This window comes from Culex quinquefasciatus, chromosome 2 (genome assembly GCF_015732765.1).
Source record: "Culex quinquefasciatus strain JHB chromosome 2, VPISU_Cqui_1.0_pri_paternal, whole genome shotgun sequence".
NCBI lineage: Eukaryota > Metazoa > Arthropoda > Insecta > Diptera > Culicidae > Culex > Culex quinquefasciatus.
In genome coordinates, this window is record NC_051862.1 from 165,746,431 (window position 1) to 165,767,249 (window position 20,819).

Genomic DNA, 20,819 nt, shown 5'->3' on the forward strand with positions numbered 1-20,819 from the left:
TATTTTTAGTTCCGGCGGGAAAAAGAGTGAAATTTCTTTCCCTTTCGCCACATCGTCGCCGTCGTGCTAACTTGTCGTACGTGCATTTTGGGTCAAATTGAGTTAAGAACGCCATTTTGTGCAGCTCACAATGCCTCAACTTTTGACCTTCACAGATCCCCAAAATTCGATAGCAATTCTAAGATATTCAACGAAATCCGAAAATACTCCGTGCATTTTTGTCACTTTACTTATGAAAGTAGTTTCAATCTTGTCGTGCTATCTTGTCACTCCCTGAAAATTGACGTAAGCCAAACAAAACGTGTTTGTTATTGTTTACATTGCGTGCTTTCGTTTTTGTTTATTCATAGTCATACATTTAAACGCGTTTTTCTCGGATATCCGAAATGGCGGGTGCGTCAAGATAGCACGACGACGTCGACATGATTTCAGTGAAATCGAAAGTTGACTTTGAGTCTTGGTGTGCAAAAACAGCTGCTAATAACGGGCTGTGTCGGTTTTTGAAAAGGTTCCGGCATTGGACGCTGTTTACATTGTGACTGATCTGTAAACAGATGTTGTGTAACCGACAAACGTTAGCTCATTAGATAGGATTGATTTTCAACGTTTGCTTATAAAAAATAGATTTTAACTCAAAACAGAGGCGCTTGACTTGATAACTAGTTGAAATTACTTTTAAAATCACTTTAATTTTTAATATCAGTGTCTGAGTGAAGCTGTCCAAAATATTTTAAGTCAGATACAAAATATAATTTCTCAAAATTTCCTACAAAATTAAAATGATGATTATTTCACCTCTTTACAGGTTCAGCAAACCTGCTTGACATCAAAATCTCTTTGAGAAATTCTCTACAAAATTGGACTTTTTTCCAATTTATTCCGTTTTTTTTATTTTTCCCGTGTTCAGGAGGTCATTTTGAGCAACTTTTGTTTTACGAAGAACTTTACTTCTCTTGTTTTAAGTATTTCTTGTTTCACTTTTAGTATTTTGTTTTGAATTTATCTTGTTTAGTTTATGTTTGTTTTTCATAGTATTTGGTCTATTCTACCACCTCCTATTATTTCAATTTGCCTATCTAATGCCTGTCACATTTTCATTGTTTTGCTTATTTTTCTCATTTTCTGCTATAAAATGGTACCATTATCATTTAAATTGTAAAAAATACGTAGAGGCATAGTGTGGGACACTATAAAAATTACTGCATACTTCTTTTTACTTAAAATATACAAAATGTTCGAAAAAAACACAGCCAAAGGTGACACCTAAAAAAATTACATTTTTCAAAAAGATTGGCAAAGTCACATAAAACAAGTAAAATTTCCAATCCATTTTTTAAAATTTTAAGAGTTCTTTCCAATGTTTTTTTAAAGATCAAAAATTAGTTGAAAATTGATTTTTTGTTGATTTTCTGAATCGAAGCCCAGCTTCCGTTTTCGTTTTCGTTTTACGGAGCAAGGTGGGGGACGCGGCCTCAAGTCAATCCAAGTCCGGTTTCTTGTGGAAAAAATGGTAGTGGCCGAACTAGTATTGCATACAAAATGAACACCACAAATTTTCTGAATCGAAGCCCAGCTGAAACTTTTTTGGTGCATTTGGTATGCCCATTCATTTATTGTTTTTAAATTTTACCTTTTTTCACTAAAAATTGTTTGCAAAAAAAAAACAGAGAAGAAGTAAGCCATGCGCACGGTCGGCCGCGATTTTTTTGACGTTGTCATTTTTATTTTCAATATTTTACCTTAAATTAACCGAAAATTCAATGAATTTCGAAGAATAACTTCCGGAAGTGGCTAGTTATAACGATTGCAATGGAAGTGTACGAAGGCAAAGTTGCTGGCAAGTGAAAACGACAGTCTTGGACGCCGGGAGTTTGCTTATCGGGGAATTGATCCTGAGGTCACGCGTCCCGTTTAATTCAAGAATCTCCAGCAGAAGGCGCTAACGATCCTGCTGTTTTTGGCATGTTTCCGGAAGTTCAGCAAAAACAGTTTTCTCAAGATTGAAGTTTGATGTTTTCGATGCGATAGAAATGAAGAATAATCTGGATATTTGGTACTTGGTGAGATCTTTCCATTTTTTTTTTCATTTATTTATTTTTTCATATTTATATTTGTTGAATGATCTACGCACAACTTCATTCGTCGGTGAAGTTTCCCATCAATCCCTTTCCCTTTCCAAATCCGGATATCTTGGAGGTCGTCTAAGTTCTTAGGCATCTCTATAGGGTATCCAATCATCAAATCCCTCCCCTCCTCCCCAGTTGATCGTGAGGAGTCGACCAAAAGGACAAATGAGTGGTGATGTGTCATTCGGCACATTCCTGACGCATTTATTTTCCTTATCGGCGCCAACCTAGCTATTGCGAGCTTTATGCTCGGCTAGAGTACGGTCAACCAAGCTAAGCTAAGCTAAGCTAAAACTTGTTTGCAAAAAAAAAAAAACACTATTTTATTATTTTTCTGATATGTTTAAATGTCAACTTTTCATAATTTTTTAGACCTTGTTGAAAATCTTTGACCGAATTTTGAATTTTCGAATCAATAAATACTGATTAAGAAAAAAAAACAAAATTTTGGTCGCAAAAAAATTTCAACTTTATTTTTCGATGTAAAATTTAATTTGCAATCAATAACTTTTTTAAAAATAGTCGCAGTTATTCATTTTTTGAAATAAAAGCAAATGTTTGCCCACTTAAAAAAAAGTTTTTTGAAAGGCTAAAAAAATTAGAAATTGCCATGCAAAGATTTAAAAACTGGAAAATTGATGTTTTCTAAGTCTCACCCAAACAATTTACAATTTTCTAATGTCGATATTTCAACAACTAGGGGTCCTATTTTTAATGTTAAAAATATAAAAAAATTGAAAATTTTCGATCTCTTCGAAAAAAATAATTTATTTTTTTTAAATAAAGACTAACATTTCAAAAAGAACATACATTCTATATTAGACCCTTTTGAAATGTTAGTCTAGATTAAAAAAGAGCAATTCTCTCAGATTTCGGTCATTCAATTTTTTTGTATTTTTTAATCCGACTGAAACTTTTTTGGTGCCTTCGGTATGCCCAAAGAAGCCATTTTGCATCATTAGTTTGTCCATATAATTTTCCATACAAATTTAGCAGCTGGCCCTACAAAAATGATGTATGAAAATTCAAAAATCTGTATCTTTTGAAGGAATTTTTTCATCGATTTGGTGTCTTCGGCAAAGCTGTAGGTATGGATATGGGCTACACTGAAAAAAAAAAATGATACACGGTAAAAAAAATTTTGGTGATTTTTTATTTACCTTTTTGTCACTAAAACTTGATTTGTAAAAAAACACTATTTTTAATTTTTTTTTTTCATTTTTTGATATGTTTTAGAGGACATCAAATGCCAACTTTTCAGAAATTTCCAGGTTGTGCAAAAAATCTTTTAGCAAGTTATGAATTTTTGAATCAATACTGATTTTTTCAAAAAATTGCAAATTGGTCGCAAAAATTTTTCAACTTCATTTTTTGATGTAAAATAAAATTTGCAATCAAAAAGTACTTTAGTGAAATTTTGATAAAGTGCACCGTTTTCAAGTTAAATCCATTTTTAGGTGACTTTTTTTGAAAATAGTCGAAGTTTTTCCTTTTTTTAAAATTAGTGCACATGTTTGTCCACCTTTGAAAAAAATATTTTTGAAAAACTGAGAAAATTCTCTATATTTTGCATTTTTGAACTTTGTTGATACGACCATTAGTTGCTGAGATATTGCCATGCAAAGGTTTAAAAACAGGAAAATTAATGTTTTCTAAGTCCCACCCAAACAACACACCATTTTCTAATGTCGATATCTCAGCAACTAATGGTTCGATTTTCAATGTTAAAATATGAAACATTCGTGAAATTTTCTGATCTCCTCGAAATTTTTTTTTTCAAAATTTTCCAATCAAGACTAACATTTTAAAAAGGGCGTAATATTGAATGTTTGGCCCTTTTGAAGTGTAAGCCTTGGTTTAAAAATTTTGAAAATATTTTTTTCGAAAAGATCGGAAAATTTCACAAATGTTTCATAATTTAACATTGAATATCGGACCATTTGTTGCTGAGATATCGACATTAGAAATTTGTGTGTTGTTTGGGTGGGACTTAGAAAACATCAATTTTCCTGTTTTTAAACCTTTGCATGGCAATATCTCAGCAACTAATGGTCGTATCAACAAAGTTCAAAAATGCAAAATATAGAGAATTTTCTCAGCTTTTCAAAAATATTTTTTTCAAAGGTGGACAAACATGTGCACTAATTTTAAAAAAATGAAAAACTTCGACTATTTTCAAAAAAGTCACCTAAAAATGGATTTAACTTGAAAACTGTGCACTTTATCAAAATTTTACTTAAGTACTTTTTGATTGCAAATTTTATTTTACATCAAAAAATGAAGTTGAAAAATGTTTGCGACCAAATTTTCGATTTTTTGAAAAAATCAGTATTGATTCAAAAATTCATAACTCACTCAAAGATTTTTTGCACAACCTGAAAATTTCTGAAAAGTTGGCATTTGATGTCCTCTAAAACATATCAAAAAATGAAAAAAAAAATTAAAAATAGTGTTTTTTTTGCAAATCAAGTTTTAGAGACAAAAAGTTAAATTAAAAATCACCAAATTTTTTTTTTAACGTGTATCATTTTTTTTCAGTGTAGTCCATATCCATACCTACAACTTTGCCGAAGACACCAAATCGATGAAAAAATTCTTTCAAAAGATACAGATTTTTGAATTTTCATACATCATTTTTGTATGGACAGCTGCCAAATTTGTATGGAAAATTATATGGACAAACTAATGATGCAAAATGGCTTCTTTGGGCATACCGAAGGCACCAAAAAAGTTTCAGTCGGATTAAAAAATACAAAAATTAAAATTTAAGTAAAAAGACCGATTTCATAGAAAATTGCTCAAAAATGAAAATATAGTTTTCGAAAAGATCGGAAAATTTCACAAATGTTTCATACATCAACATTGAAAATCGAACCACTAGCTGTTGAGATATCGGCATAAGAAAATGGTGGGTTGTTTGGATGTGACTTAGAAAACATATATTTTCCCGTTTTGAAATCTATGCATGGCAATATCTCAGCATCTAAAGGTCATATCAACAAAGTGCATAATAGCGAAATATAAATAATTTTTTAAGCTCTTCAAAAATATTTTTTTCAAAAGTAGCCAAACATGAGCACGAATTAATAAAAATCAATAACTGCGACTTTTTTCAAAAAAGTTAAAGTATGCGACCAGTATTTTCTTTTTATTTTTGAATCAATATTAATTAAAAAAATAATTATTCGGTCAAAGATTTTTTGCCAGCTTTTGAAATTTCAAATATAAAAAATAGTGTGTTTTAGCAAATTAAGGTTTAGTGACAAAAAGGTGAATCAAAAATCACCAATTTTTTTTTTACTGTGCATCATTCTTTTCAGTGTAGTCCTTATCAAACCCTACAAATTTACCCAAGACACCAATTGGATCAAACATGTCCTTCAAAGGATACAGATTTTTGAATTTTCATACATCATTTTTGTATGGAAAGCTGCCAAATTTGTAAGGAAAATTATATGGACAAACTAATAGTGGAAAATGACTTCTTTGGGCATACCGAAGGATTAAAAAATAATCTCAGAGAATTGCTTCTAAACAACCCCGCAAACAGTAATGGTGAGCTTATCAGTCGGTCTAATTAGGGTGGTGTTTTGTTCGTTTCAGAGCCAATCCTGGCCTACATGACGCATGCGACTAATGAGATGGTGTAAAACCGGCAGTATGGCTTCAAGTCAAATTTGAGCACATACCCTCAACTCCAGCTGGTTACGTTACGGGGGTCATGTTATCGTTGGCGGTTTGAGCCATCTGTTGGATGTGAAACCTGAACATGACCTAGAGACAAGCTCTTTCAGTGGTATTACGATTCTCTTCTCGATAAACAAGTTTATTCAAAGTAGTAACAGTGAAAATAATGGACTCGTCATGCAGTTACAAAATACCTTGAGATTATTTCGCTCAACTGTTGACCAATTAATAATGTCTTAATTAATAGCCACCGACCTCCTCCTGCAGGTGACGCCCCTGGTCGGCAATCAACCCCATCTCACCTCAATCGAAACGTGAAGCCCTTCTGAACCAGAAAGGCTTGCTGCCCCGAGTGTGCAAAACCAATCAGTGCATGCAAATGCAACCAAACCCCAGTAAATGTCCAATTACAGCGCCCAAAGTTGATGACTGCCGCGGCAGCTCCGATTACGGTGCTGAGATAGCAGAGCTACCGGTCACCACCAGCGCGCCACGCCGTTAAACGGGACATAAACCAAAGCCTTCTTATTATAGATTTTACGGACCGCCGAGGGACCTTGCAGTTTTGGGCACCAAAAACGGCACCGCTCAAAATAACGAGCGCGCGACTTTCATCGACTTCAGCTGGGGTTCAAAAACTAAAGTTCGATGATCGTGATCTGATCAATTTGGGTAAATGTAGTCATTAACACACTGGCGACTCGCGGTGGTGATCCGGTCATCGAGCTCACTTAATTAACCTCCAGTCGAGAGGGAGAGAGAACAAGACATGAATTTAGACTGACAGATTTTAGCATTCCGGTCGAGCGTTAACACTTGGTTGAGGTGTGGCTCGAGGTCTTGTTGCTCGTCGGGTCTGTTTCACCTTTGAAGGTTACCTGTTGAGGTGGGGACCCTTAATTGAACCTGGAACGGTTGCTTGGTATTTTAGACATTCGATAATTAAAATTTTCTTGAATTAAATAAACAACAAAATAAATTATCTCTTGGATGACTTTTTCCGTTGACTTAAAAGTTTTTCAAAAGATTCCCATTTTCATGATCACATGTTCACGATTTTTGGAGCACTTTTTCTCCGTGTAGTGTTCATATGATTGTCCATTCTTGAAAATATGAAAATATGAAACTAAAAAAACATGCTTAGCAGACATTGAAGATTGGACCTCTAGTTGCTGAAATACAGCGAATAAAAGAAAACGAAATAAGCATATTGAAGTTTTTTGAGTCTCACCCAAAAACTCAATGTTGATAACATTTGTGATTTTTTTATCTTTCCGAAAAAAAAAACATTTTGAAAATTATGGAATCAAGACTAACATTTCAAATAGGCGTAATATTTAATGTTTGCCCACCCCTCCCCTCCTCGGGAATTGTTCAGTTAAAATATACTTTTAGTGGCTGTATCTTGAAAACAGTGTACATTATCCAAAAATATGTATAAAACTTTTCGATGGCAAAATTAGATATTACAACATTTTTTTTTGTAAATGCAAAGAGACGAGTTATTCCTTGAAATTCCGCAATATATTTTAATATCTTGACAGATACGTATTTCGTCTACTACTTGCAGACTTCATCAGTGTTCTGTTCTCGTCTCTTTGTATTCATAGTAATGCATACTGCTAAAAACGCTCAACCAAACCATACACAATTTTTTCAATAAATCATAACTCGGCGGCAAAAATTTACACCATACTGCTCTGCGGCTCAAAAGTTATTTTTTGTCCCCTTAAACAAATATTAAAAAATTGATGGATTTTGGGTAGTTGATTTTTTGTAAAAAAATGTTTTTTTACTTTTTCCTTCAAAAGTTTAAAAAAATAAGCAAGGTTGAAATCGGCCGATTTTGCAGAGAATTGCACTTTAGAAAAAAAAAACCTTGAGGTTAAAATTAAAATCAAATTTATCTTAATTTTCCTTACAAATTTGGCAGCTGTCCATACAAAAATGATTAATGAAAATTAAAAAAAAATATATCTTTGAATTATTTTTTTGATGTCTTGGGCAAATTTGTAAGTATGGATAAGAACTACACTGAAAAAATATATACACGGTAAAAAAATGGGTGATTTTTAATTTCAGCTTTTGTCACTAAAAATTGATTTGCAAAAGACACAATTTTTATTTTTTATTCAGCATTCAATATTACGCCCTTTTGTTTGTTTTGTTAGTCTTGAAATTAAAATATTGTTTTCCAAAAAATCGGATAGTGGGATTGTTTGGGTGATACTTACCCAAGTAACATTTTAAGCTTTATCAAAGCTGTCACAACCGCGATAAAAACGTCTTATGCCAAATAGTTTATATTTTGGCAAAAAATAAGTCTTTGTCTTAACAAATGATAAAATGGAGATGGTTTGCAAATTTGGCTATGAAAAATAATAAATATTCGAGGTTATTAAACATAATTTGAAAGTTTCTTTCTCGCAATTGGTGGCTCAAATTCAGCTGCGGTTAAAATTTTATTGATAAATGTAAGGGAAATAGATGAAAAAAAAAAACTCGCTTCATAAAAACGATTTTTTTGTAATCATAGTTTTAATGTCCAAAAATGGTTTTTTTGCAATTCTTTGAAAAAATGTTCAAATTATTTTAAACGTCTATCGCTCTATTAATTATATCAAAAATTCGCGTTTTCGTCAATTTTAAATTAAATTTCTTCTCTTTGCTTATTGGTTGCGGTGAATGCCCAAATCAAACTATTAAGCAATTATGATGCTAAAATAAAACCTTAATAAAACTAAGTTATGGCTAGTTGGTTTAAAAATGTTACTTAGGTAGGAAACAATAATTTTCCTGTTTTAAATAACTCAGCAATTAAGGGTCGTATCAACAAGGTTCATAAAAGCAAAAAAAAAAAGAAAAAAAAATCAGTTTTTTTAAAAATATTTTTGTTATAAAGTAGGCAAACGTGGGCACTAATTATTTAAAAAGAATAACCGAGACTTTTTTTCAAAAAAATACAAAAAAAAAACTTGAAAATGGCTATAACTTGAGAACGGTGCAATTTATCAATTTTTCACTTGATTACTTTTTTATTGCAAATTCAATTATACGTCGAAAAATGTAGTAGAAAACTTTTTCGACCGATTTTTCGATTTTTTGAAAAAAATGATAAAAAAAATCATAACTCAGTCAAAGATTATTTGTCCGCTTTGAATTTTTTTAAAAGATTTACCCTTAAAAATATTGGAAAATGAAAAAATAAAAATAAAAATTGTGTTTTTTATTGCAAATTATGTTTTAGTGACAGTAACCCATAAATTTTTTATCTTGTATCATTATTTTTCAGTGTAATCTTTATCCAACTTTGTCGAAGACAAGAAATCGATCAAAAAAGTTCTTCATAAGATACTGATTTTAAAATTATTATAAATCATTTTTGTGTGGACAGCTGTCAATTTTGTATGAAAAATTATATAGACAAACTAATGATGCAAAATGACTTCTTTGCGCACACCGATGGCACCCAAAAAGTTTCAGCTAGATTGAAAAAATACAAAAATTTAAATAGCAATAAAATACTGATTTCGTAGAGGATTGCTTTAATGTTCATTGAACCGAATCTGGTGAACCTGAGCATGAAAAAATGAAACCAAAACATTGCTATATCAAAAAACATGTTTTCTATATAGGTTGGAAAAAAAACAAAAGATTTGAATTAAAATGTTCCACCGAGGGTTACCACCCCATTCATATCGCGTTCAAAATCGCCCTGCATTGTTGCTGCTCACTGCAGCTTTTGGAGCACTTATCATTTCGACAAGTTACTGACACTAATTTGTTCACCTTTTAATGTTGTTTTCTCGTTTCATCGAGCTGAGAGCATTTTTTTTTGTGTTGGGGTCTCTTTCGCTCTTTTCTTGCCGAAATTCATTCACCTTCAAGTGCACCCCTTAATGCTTATGGGTTTGGCTCAGGTGTCGATTAATAAAAGAAAAGATACTGTTTTAAGTCTGAGCTTATACTGAACAAATGCTCAGAGTGAAAGGTTCAGCTAGTTAAATCTCAAGACTGCTTAACTGCTCAGCTTTAAGATATGAAATTCATATCTCATTCGTGACATTTTTCAATCAGATTGTGGACAGCAGTGGTGATGGCGATCGTCAATGATCATAAAAGAGATTGCCTGCCGGATTTTAGGACCTAGTTTTTTTTTGATTGCCATGCATATATGATACATGATTTATGGATTTACTAATGAGCCTTAAGTCATAAAACGTTTTTTTTTGTGCGAAGGTTTCGTTAATATTTTTAAAAGATTAAACACAGTTTGTTCGACGGAACCTTTTGCTTGATATTTCGCTGTCGATTTAGATGAGGTCTTCAGTTTGAGTGCACTTATAATTATTTAAATAAATAAAATCATGTGCTGGTTAAATCAAACGTTCCCATAGAGTTCCATTCAACATCAACCTTAGTTGTCAAACCGTTTCGCGAATCAAATATTTAATTAATAACTATAATTAGCCGTACGCGAAACATGCTTTCATTACCATACAATACACTGGCACCCTTCACGACTATCTGCGTGCGCGCCTTAACATTAGTCTTAGACCAACAAACTAAAATGAGGTCACGCCCTCTGTAGGTTCGGTTCTAATGAATAAGTTATGATTCTTGCACTCGAAGCTCACCCAACACAACACACAATCCGAACACTCAATCCCTAGTGTTTTTTTTTTTTCAAACTCATTCATCTTGTCGAGGGGCGTCCAAATCGCTCGCTCAAAGGTCTAGCGTGTGGTACCTTACAAAACGACTAACTGACTGACTGTCGGCCTAATAACCGGTGGCTGAGCCGGCTGTCCAATCAATCGCAGCCTCCACCGACCAACCAACCAACCACCCGACCGAGATCTGGTTTCAGTCGACATTTATGCTGCTGTCTCCGCCGGCCAAACATGATGTATATGCTACGCCAACGACGACCGCGGCCGCGGCTTGTATTTTTGTATTTATTTTTATGTGTGTGTGCGCGCCTTAAGATCGATCCATTTTCCCGCTTCATCGATTGGCCCGCCACTCTCTTTCAGGTGAAATAATAAAAAAATAAAACCACAACCGACTTGAACGGCCAGAAACACACTTCACAAAAAAAAAAAAACAAAAAAGCTTCCAGCAATCGACGACACGACGCTCACCTTCACCAGTATTGACACAAACTTTTAGCTTTTGATCTAACCTTTTCGATTCTCGAAAAAAAACCACTCAAAAAACTCCGCCCGATCGCCCACAATCAACGAGTCGACGTAGTCGACGTACGCCGCCCCGGGAGGTCAACGAGGCCCGATCAATCCCACTTCACACAAATTACGATGGGAGCTAATTTTCCGAAATTGCTTTTTCATTGGCTCCACCGCCCGGCACACAAACACCGACACACACACACACACTTGTCGACCGTCCAATTTACGCCCGGGCACGCGTCGACTTAACCCCGCGCGAAGTGTTTACACTTTCGATTTTCGCGCCACCGGAAGCTCCCGCGGAATGAAAGTGACACACGGGGCTGATTGATTTTTTCCTCCCCCCGTTTCTTCTCGTTTCTGCCACGATTATTTACGACCGCACGTCTGGAGCTGGTTCCCACATGGAACAGGTTGGTGCACCCAGAACTGGAGGTCGACTTAACCTCAAAGGAGGATGGTTTTGTTTTGACAGCTTGTGAGGGTGCGGTGCACGTTGGATCAGGAACTTCAGCTGGAGATTCAGAGACAGCTTCTTGAGTTTCTTGGTTGCACTTCAAACTGTAGAGGTCGACTTAGTCGACATAATCTCAAACACAGTTCACTTTCGAATTATGGGAATTTTCACCCAGAAAAGTGTCCATGGCATTTAAATTCTCTTAATACACATTTAAAATCCAATTTTACCAACCACCCAAGGTGTCCACTTTGTCGACTTAACCTCAAAATTGACTCAGAAACTTGCACAATGCTCAATGCTCCTTATACTGGGAACTTTTTTCAGGAACTCTTCGAAAACTTTAGAGTTTCTACATGCACTCAGATTTGGTTTGTCGACTATGTCGACTTTAAGTCTTCTTTGTCAGCATCGAAGATTTATTGTACTTTTACTATCTTTAGTACTGACAACATCTGCCTGGACTCAGATCAGCATTGAGGCTGATTCCCACAATAAGTTCTTCAAGAACTGAAGTAGTCGATATAGTCAACTTAACCGCAAAACGGTTTTAACACTTGAATCGCTGTGCTTCAAAAAGTCTCTTTTGGCTGACAGTTTCAATCCAGAACCTCAAAAACTTCTGCTTCGTAGGCCTTTACACTGAAATTCCGAAACCCGTAGGTTCGATTTGTCGATCTAACCTCAAAGTTGTTACTACACTTCTCATTTAAGAATTCTTTAAGGTTAGGAATTCATCCAGCTACTCTGGGCACTTTCCAGGGCTAGTTTGGTAGCTGTCAATGTTTGTAGTGCTAGTCGACTATAACAGCTGCTAGACCTGGCGATGGATAGGTTGTGTTTGTTGACATAACCTTGAACATGTCCAGTTAATTTTCACTGTACACTACTCTATTGGAAGTCACTCAAACTAGGGTTTTCGTTAAGCGACTTTGGATATTCTTTGGAGCTAGACGGCAGAAGAACACATTGGTCGACTTTGTCGACATAACCTCAAAACTGTCAAAAGATGTCAAAGTTTACTGCACTTTTTAAGGTTCTTTGAACTACGTGAACTTCTCCAATTCAATCAGTCGACTTTGTCGACCTTAACTCAACTTTTATTGAGGAAACTTTCCACCAACTCTGCACTTCTGGGTGTCGTTCCCCCTTGCTGGAGAAAAGCTGCAATCAGGGCACCCCTCCGATAACGCGAACCCGATAACGTGGCGACTCGCGGGCTGGCTTATCTTGTTTTCCCCGCAAATCTCGCCGATAACCTAGGTTCCGTGAGAGGCCGTTTTTTCCCGGACGCCAAAAAACCGCGATTTTTCCCGACGGAGTTTTTCTTCCGTTGCGCGCGCGAACTCAGTGCCCTCTGTGAGCAAACTGAAGCTGGTGGCCAACGCTGGCAGACTGAACTTCGGAGGCAGGCTGCGATTTCGAGTGAATTGCAAGCTATCACTAGCAGGTCGGGCCGGTGACGGTGGCGGCCAGCATCGGTCTCTAGTGAATCATGGCCCTCGGAAGAGGCTTGCGTGCTGTCAGTTTTTTTTTTTTTTGCAGACGCCGTCAATGCTCTGCACTGTTGTTTGTGGGGAAGGAAAAACTCAGCTGAGCGGTGGATGTAATCGGAGCGTTCATGCTCTGAGGGAAACTGAGAACGGGGGGTTTCTGGGGGAGAAAATGTTGTTTATTTTTTCACAGAGGGTGAGGGGCTGACAGCATGAGAGATAGAGAAGAAGCTGAAGAGATTTAATTTTTAAAGAGTTTTATGGAGGGGAAATCTATGCTCTCTCACTGCGCAGACGAGGCACATGTGGTAGAGCGATGCAAGAGTTCATTTGCTCAGTGAAGGAGCGTAGCTGTTATCACTATTATCACAATGAATGAACTTCACGGTGTGACAATAGGGAAAATGTTTCGATATAGGGATTAAGTACACAAAATAAGTGTTTTAGCTGCTGAGTGTCGAAAATTCATCTGAAATTGTTACACACAGCTACATTTATGGATACACATATTTCTTTACGAAAATTTTGTTCTTCTGCTTAAATCTAATCTAATCTAATCTAATACAAACGCAGCTAGTCCGATGAAAGCATGCTGGAAAGTCTTGTGATTAGATTACGCCCCAAGCACTTTTCTTGTCAATATTAATAATTGCAATACATCCGAGATCACCCGAAAATGTAATACAAAAATTAAAGCGGCCAGCCCTACTGCGTTGTGTTTACCGCAGAGAGGATTCTGTGAACGGATCACATTCCACAGAATCTACAGGGGAGGAAGGATGCGTGGACATACCGTACCAAACGCTCCGGATCAGTTAGGTGTGTTGTGTTAGTGTAAATTTGGCAGATAATTATATTTTTAGGGGGAAGTGGAATTGGGCAAAATGGGATTAAGGAATGGGAAAGTGAGGAAGGGGTAGGAGGGTTATTGAATTTATAGTATAATAATATAAGGGAACATAATCATTTAGCAAATAATGATGGAAAGCTCTCACCAAGAATCAGTAAATCTTAAAATCTTCGAAAGACACAGCCAGATTGTGTCCCAACCTGTAGCTTCTAAGATCTTAGGAGCCGCCAATCCGGCAGCATCAAATCAGCCAAGATTTCCTCGTCATCTGCGCGATTGAGGCTCTATCCCAGGTCAGCGACGTCTTCCCGGACATCTCCACCATCCGCGAATCCCGGATATCTCCACCTTGTCCACTGCCACTCACAAGTTCGTCTAGAATTAGCCGATAAGAATTTGACGGAAATCCTCAGAAGACGAAAAAAACGCGGAACGAAAAATCAAACAAACCGGACGCGACCATAGCTTACTGCGATCTCTCGAAAATTTTGTTCTTCTGCTCTATCGATTCACCTTGACAGAACTCGCCTATCTCCAACCCTCGAATTTTGAGAAAATAAATTCCGTGGAGTTCGAGTGATGTCCGTGTGTGGTAAAATTTTTGCCAAATTTTGTGTCGCGTAGTCCTCGGCTCCCCTATTTTAGATTTTGATTGTTCCAAGTGCATTTGAACGCTGGTGTGCTGAACAAGGGTCATTTTGAGACCGAATTTCGAAATATCCATCTGTTTTCGGATGCGGCCAGACTTTTTAACAAAATACACAGTTTTCAAATGAAAATATGGTCAAAATTTTTCATTTTCATATCTTTTATTTATCTCAAAAACTGCATTTTTCGAGCTCTACAACCTCCCCAATTTTCATCCAGATCCATAATCTGGTTCTGGAGTTAGAGCCGTTTGATTAACCTACCAAAAGAAAAAAATCCCTAAAAAAAGGTTAAAGCCCACCTGGTGACCTTTGCCAACACTTTTCATTTTCGATTTTATCCGAAATTTCTTTCTACATTCATAGTACAGACCATGAGTGAGCATCTGAAACAAATTTGACATCTATCGGCAATCCGGACACTCAAAAAAATCCACACGTAGATGCTATCTGAAAAATCACGTAACCTCGATTTTCCCCTCGCAAGGCTCGTTTTACGTGACACACGTAAAAATAATGTGAAAGTGTACCGGCAAAAAAATGTTTTCACATTGAAGTTACGTGAAAAACCTTAAAGTATTTTTCCACTAGGATAATTCATGTAGCTTTTATGTGTTTTGAAATGTAACTTCAACGCACTTTTTTTCTCGAGTTCGCCAAATTTCTACGTGATTATTTTAGTATGAAAATTGACAGCGTACGGGTAAGACCTGCTGCCGGACTGTGTTCGTAAAACTTAAGTAAAAGATGGTAAGTTGTATTCAGTTTAAATTGTTTCTTTTTGCATAATTGATGTTTTTTTTTTTTCTTCAGAAACCCGCTTTCTGGAAGACGCATTCCTTTTCCCTGTGGCCTCTGGAATTCTGGCCGGTGCCAAAATTTACGAATCCTGAAGGACCCCTAAACGCGATCCCGGGTTCTTCGGTCGAAATGGTTATCAAGACCGGAGCAACCATGATGACGCCACCGGAAATGTCACGGACGTGTCCATCGCCGAGTGTGTCCTGGAGTGCGAGTACTCGTTCCAGGTAATGGGGCTGGTGTCCAACTTTGAACCGATCGCCTACATCGGTACTTTGCAGTCAGCTTCATGCCGACCATGACAGGAACAGCAGTTAAACGTGGTTGGTGGACAAAGCGCAGGACTCGACTAATTGTAGATCTCGGGGCATTTTTTGTTGGGAAGAACATAAAGTGTTGTCTGTTGCATAGGTGAGATTGTCCATAAGAAAATTATTTGTTGATAAATAAAATAAGTTATAACAAACTACACTATATTTCTTTTTAATTATATCCGAAAATAATAATAATGAAATAGCCTCCTAAAACTAAAGAAAAATCATATAACGTTTACTACTACAAACATGTAAAAATCAACGATTGATTCACTTAGCTTTTACGTGTGAAACACGTAGAATCAACGTGAAATGATCTGGCCAAGCAAATTTCATTTCTACTAGCGTCACCTCGTAAAAGCTACGTGAAAACTCTAGTGGAAAAAAACCAGATAGCTTTTCACGTAACTTCAACGTGAATATTTTTTTGAGTGGATCATTTTTTAGAGCGATTTACTTTTTGCCTTTCTTACTAAAGAAAGGTTTAGGTTTTACTTAAAGGCTGGACGTCATTTTCATCTTCGTAAATATGTCGATTCAGCATGAATTTTCTTCGGAAAAATCGTCAAAAAATCACTACATAGTTGCCAAGTTGAGCTTCTAATGCTGGCGCGTCTTGTTATTGGGATCAAATATACTCTAATATGTGTTTGGTGCCCTATCGATTTTCATTTGCTGCTATAGATATCGTATATTTTTCGGCTCTTTAGTATTATCATTATCCCACATAGAAAAATGGGCGGAAAACGGCCAAAAAGCGGGGACGTTTTGCCTGAAAGCGGGCCCGATTTTCAGCACGCTTTTTCCCCTCGTTGTGGCCCATTTCGTGCCAGAATGCAACATTTAGGCGGGCGTTACGCATTTTGGCCGATGCATTACGCCCGTCTGAGGCACGATTTTAGGCCCGTTTTGACCACGATAACGGGCAAAAAAGGGGTGGCGGAACGGGGCGCATTTTGGGGGTTCTTCTTCTTCTTTATTATTTCCGGTTTCAGTTTAGGGCGGTTAGGGTGATCAATATAATTAGGGTGACAAAAAAACAAAACAGATTAAAATTTTTATTCAATTAAATCTTACATCAACAATACAAACTTAACCTAATTATAACTAGCTCAGATAAATATAAGTTGGGTTAGTAGGATTACATGACTTTGAATAGGTCTTATTGGTTCTAATGGCTAATTTTGCTAAAATAAGTTTACAAAATGAGGTATAAATAAATTTGATAAAATTAAGATAAACTAAGTTGAAATCAGTTAAATTTAGTTAAATTTGGTTCAATTAAGTTATGAATTGAATTGAATAAAGTTTTTTTTATTAAATCGAATTTAATTCAGTTAAATTTTAGTCAAATCAAATTAAATTTAATTCAACTAAGTTAAATTACGTTGAAATTAAGTTAAATTGAGTCAACTAATGTCGGATTAAGATAAATTCAGTTAAAATTAAGTTAAGTTAGTTAAATTGAATGAAATTTGGTTAAATTTAGTAAAATAAAGTTGAATACAGTTTCATTTAGTTAAATTTAGATAAATTTAGTTAAACATAGTTCTATCAAATAATTAAAGTTTAGTTAAATTTAGTTAAATTGAGTTAATTTTAGTTATATTGAGTTAAATTTAGTTAAATTGAATTGAATTTAGTTGAATTTAGATAAGTTTAATTGAATTAAGATAATTTATGTTATATTGAGCTAAATTTAGTTAAATTAAGTTAAATTTAGGTAAATTTAGTTAAATTTAGTTAAATTTGGTTGATTTTGGTTAAACTTGGTTAAATATAGTAAAGTTTAGTTGAATTTAGTTATTTTTTGCTAAATTTGGTGAAATGAAGTTAAATTTAGTAATCTTTAGTTGAATTGACATATTTTTTGTTAAGTTTAGATATTCTCAGATTAATTTTGTAAAATTCAGTTAAATTTTGTTAAATCAGGTAAATACTAAGTAAATTTAATTTAATTCGATTAAATTTGGTAAAGTTTATTTAAAATAAGTCAAATTAACTTGAATAAAGTTATATTGTATTAAATTGGGTTAAATTCAGTTAAATCAAGTCAAATTACGTAAACTTAAGTCGAATTAAGATAAATTCAGATTAAATAAAGATAAGTTAGTTGAATTTAATTAAATTTGGTTAAATTTAGTTAAATAAAGTTGAATACAGTTACATTCAGTTGAATTTAGATAAATTAAGTTAAATTTAGTTGTATCAAATAATTGAAGTTTAGTTAAATTTAGTTTAATTGAGTTACATTAAGTTGAATTTAGATAAGTTGACTTGGTTAAATACAGCAAAGCTTAGTTGAATTCAGTTATTTTTTGTTAAATGTCGTGAAATTAAGTAAAATTTATTACAATTTAATTGAATTTACATATTTTTTGTTAAGTTTAGATATTTTCAGATTAATTTTGTAAAATTCAGTTAAATTTTGTAAAATGAAGTAAATACTAGGTAAATTTTGTTTAATATTATTAAATTTGGTTAAATTTATTTAAAATAAGTAAAATTTAGTTAAGTTTAATAATATTATTTTTAATTAAATTGGGCTAATTCAGTTGAATTTTAGTTACACTAAGTAAACTAACGTCGAATTAATATAAATTCAGTTAATATTAAGTTAAGTTAGTTAAATTTAAATAAATTTGGTTAAATTAAGTTAAATTTAGTTGTTTTAAATAATTGAAGTTTAGTTAAATTGAGTTAAATTAAGTAGAATTTAGATAAGTTTATTTGAATAAAGATAATTTATATTAAATTGAGCTAAATTTAGTTAAATTTGGTTATTTTTTTTTTTAAACTTGGTTAAATATAGTAAAGTTTAGTTGAATTTAGTTATTTTTTGTTAAGTTTAGATAATTTCAGATTAATTTTGTAAAATTTAGTTAAATTTTGTAAATTTAAGGAAAAACTGATACATTAGTTTAATTTTATTAAATTTTGTTAAGTTTTGTAAACTTCAGTTATATTTAGTTATTTTTTGTTAAATTGAGTTAAATTTAGTTAAGTAGAATTTTGTTTATCTTAGCTAAATTAAATTAAATTTAGGTAATTAAGTATATGCGTTAAGCTTAGTTAAAAAACTTAGTTGAATTTAATTTAATTAAATATATATAAAAAAATAGTTATATCTAGTTAAATTAAGCAAAATTTATCAAAATTTTGGAAACTTTAGTAAAATTTAGAAAATTTGTAGTTGTAGTTGAATTTAGTATTTTTATTTTGTTATATTGAGTTTAATTTAGTTAATTTTTTTAAGAATTTAGATAAATTAAGATAAATTAAGCTACACTAATTTAAATTAAAACTCTATAATAAAGAGTTTTAAAAAAAATCAATTACGGTAAGTTTATATGAAATTAAGTGCAGTAAAATTAAGTTAAACCAAGTTAAATTAGGTATATTTTAATTTAATAAAGTTTTAAGTTAAATCAGGTTAATTATAATTAAATAAAGTTAAATTAGATTAAATTTAGTCATATTTAGAAAAACAATAAGCTGAACTTGGATATTTCCTGTTAAATTAAGTTAAATTTTGTAAAATTAAGTAAATTTTTATCACAGTTAGTTAAATTGTGTTAAATTCAGTTATATTAATTTTAAAGATGAATTGAGTTAAAATGAAATTTGTTATGTATAATAAAGTAAAATTTAGTTAAATTAAGTTATCTTAAGTTAAATTTAGCTAAATTAAGCAAAATTAAGTTAAATTAAGTTGAACTTTGTTAAATTAAGTTAAATTATATTGAACGAAGTTTAATTAAGTTCACTTAAGACAAATGCAGTTCAATTCGTTAAAATTTAGCTAAATTGATTTAAATTCAGTAAAATTTAGTAGAATTTTGTAAAATTTTGTTAATTTTGGTTACAGTTAGTTCAATTTGATTGAAATTAGTTACATTAGGTTCAATTAAGCTAGATTAAATTTAAACAAAGTTAATTAAAATATGTATTAAGTTAAAGCAAGCAAGAAAAAACAGGAGTTTATAGAAGATCCAGAGATATTTTTTTAAATCCAGTTAAATGTTTAAAAAGAATTGGGCTTAATTTAATTAAATTTTGTTTGATTAAGAAAACTGTTGTTAAATTTATTGACAATTTGTTAACTCAGTTAAATACAGTTAATTTTTGTAATAATAAGTTAAATTTAGGTAAATTAGGTTAAATTTAGTTGATTTTTGTTCAATTGAGTCATATTTAGATGAATTTTGTAAAATTAAGTTAAATTAAACTTAGTTAAACTAAATTATAATACATTTAGTTACATTTGTTTGATTTATTAAAAAATATATAGAAAAAATGTTTTATAAAGTAAAATGGAGTTCAATTAAGTTGAATTTAGATAAGTTTAATTGAATTAAGATAATTTATGTTATATTGAGCTAAATTTAGTTAAACTAAATTAAATTTAGTTAAACTAAGTTAAATTTAGTTAAACTAAGTTAAATTTAGTTAAATTTGGTTAATTTTGGTTAAACTTGGTTAAACATAGTAAAGTTTAGTTGAATTCGTTTATTTTTTGTTAAATTTCGTGAAATGAAGTTAAATTTAGTAAACTTAAGTTGAATTCACTTATTTTTAGTTTAGTTTAGATATTTTCAGATTAATTTTGTAAAATTAAGTTAAATTTTGTAAAATCAGGTAAATACTAAGTAAATTAAGTTTAATTTCATTCAATTTGGTTAAGTTTATTAAAAATAAGTCAAATTAAGTTGAGTTGCGTCAAATTACGTTGAATTAATTGAAATTAAGATAAATTTAGTAAACTTAAATCGAATTAAGATAAATTCAGTTAAAATTATGTTAAGTTAGCTGAATTTAATTAAATTTGGTTAAATTTAGTTAAATAAAGTTGAATACAGTTACATTTAGTTAAATTTAGATAAATTAAGTTAAATTTAGTTACATTGAGTTAAATTTAGTTTAATTGAGTTATATTAAGTTGAATTCAGATAAGTTTAATTGTGTTAAGATAATTTATGTTAAGAATAACAGGAGGTTATAGAAGATCCAAAGATATTTTATTTTAATTCAGTCAAATGTTTAAAAATATTATAAAAGGTAGTTGAATTGGGCTTAATTTAGTTAAATTTTGTTTGATTTAGAAAACTATTGTTAAATTTAGTGATAATTTCTTAACTCAGTTAAATACAGTTTATTTTTGTATTATTAAGTTAAATTTAGGTAAATTCAGTTAAATTTAGTTGATTTTTGTTCAATTGAGTTATATTTAGATAAATTTTGTAAAATTTAGTAAA

At 32.5% G+C, this 20,819-nt stretch overlaps 1 protein-coding gene across 11 annotated transcripts in view; it reads right to left on the reverse strand.

The window, feature by feature from the left end:
* Positions 1-20,819, reverse strand: part of LOC6051146 (calcium/calmodulin-dependent 3',5'-cyclic nucleotide phosphodiesterase 1A) — a 660,139-nt gene that overhangs the window by 207,624 nt on the left and 431,696 nt on the right. For 2 of the 11 annotated variants that reach the window (XM_038257819.1, XM_038257812.1), the window contains exon 1: positions 10,958-12,859. The exons of 8 other annotated variants lie outside the window; for them this stretch is intronic. The gene's annotated coding sequence lies outside the window, so the exon portion shown is untranslated. Of the gene's footprint in view, positions 1-10,957; positions 12,860-20,819 lie in introns of those variants that run through there. One more of the 11 variants, XM_038257813.1, reaches the window with a different exon arrangement.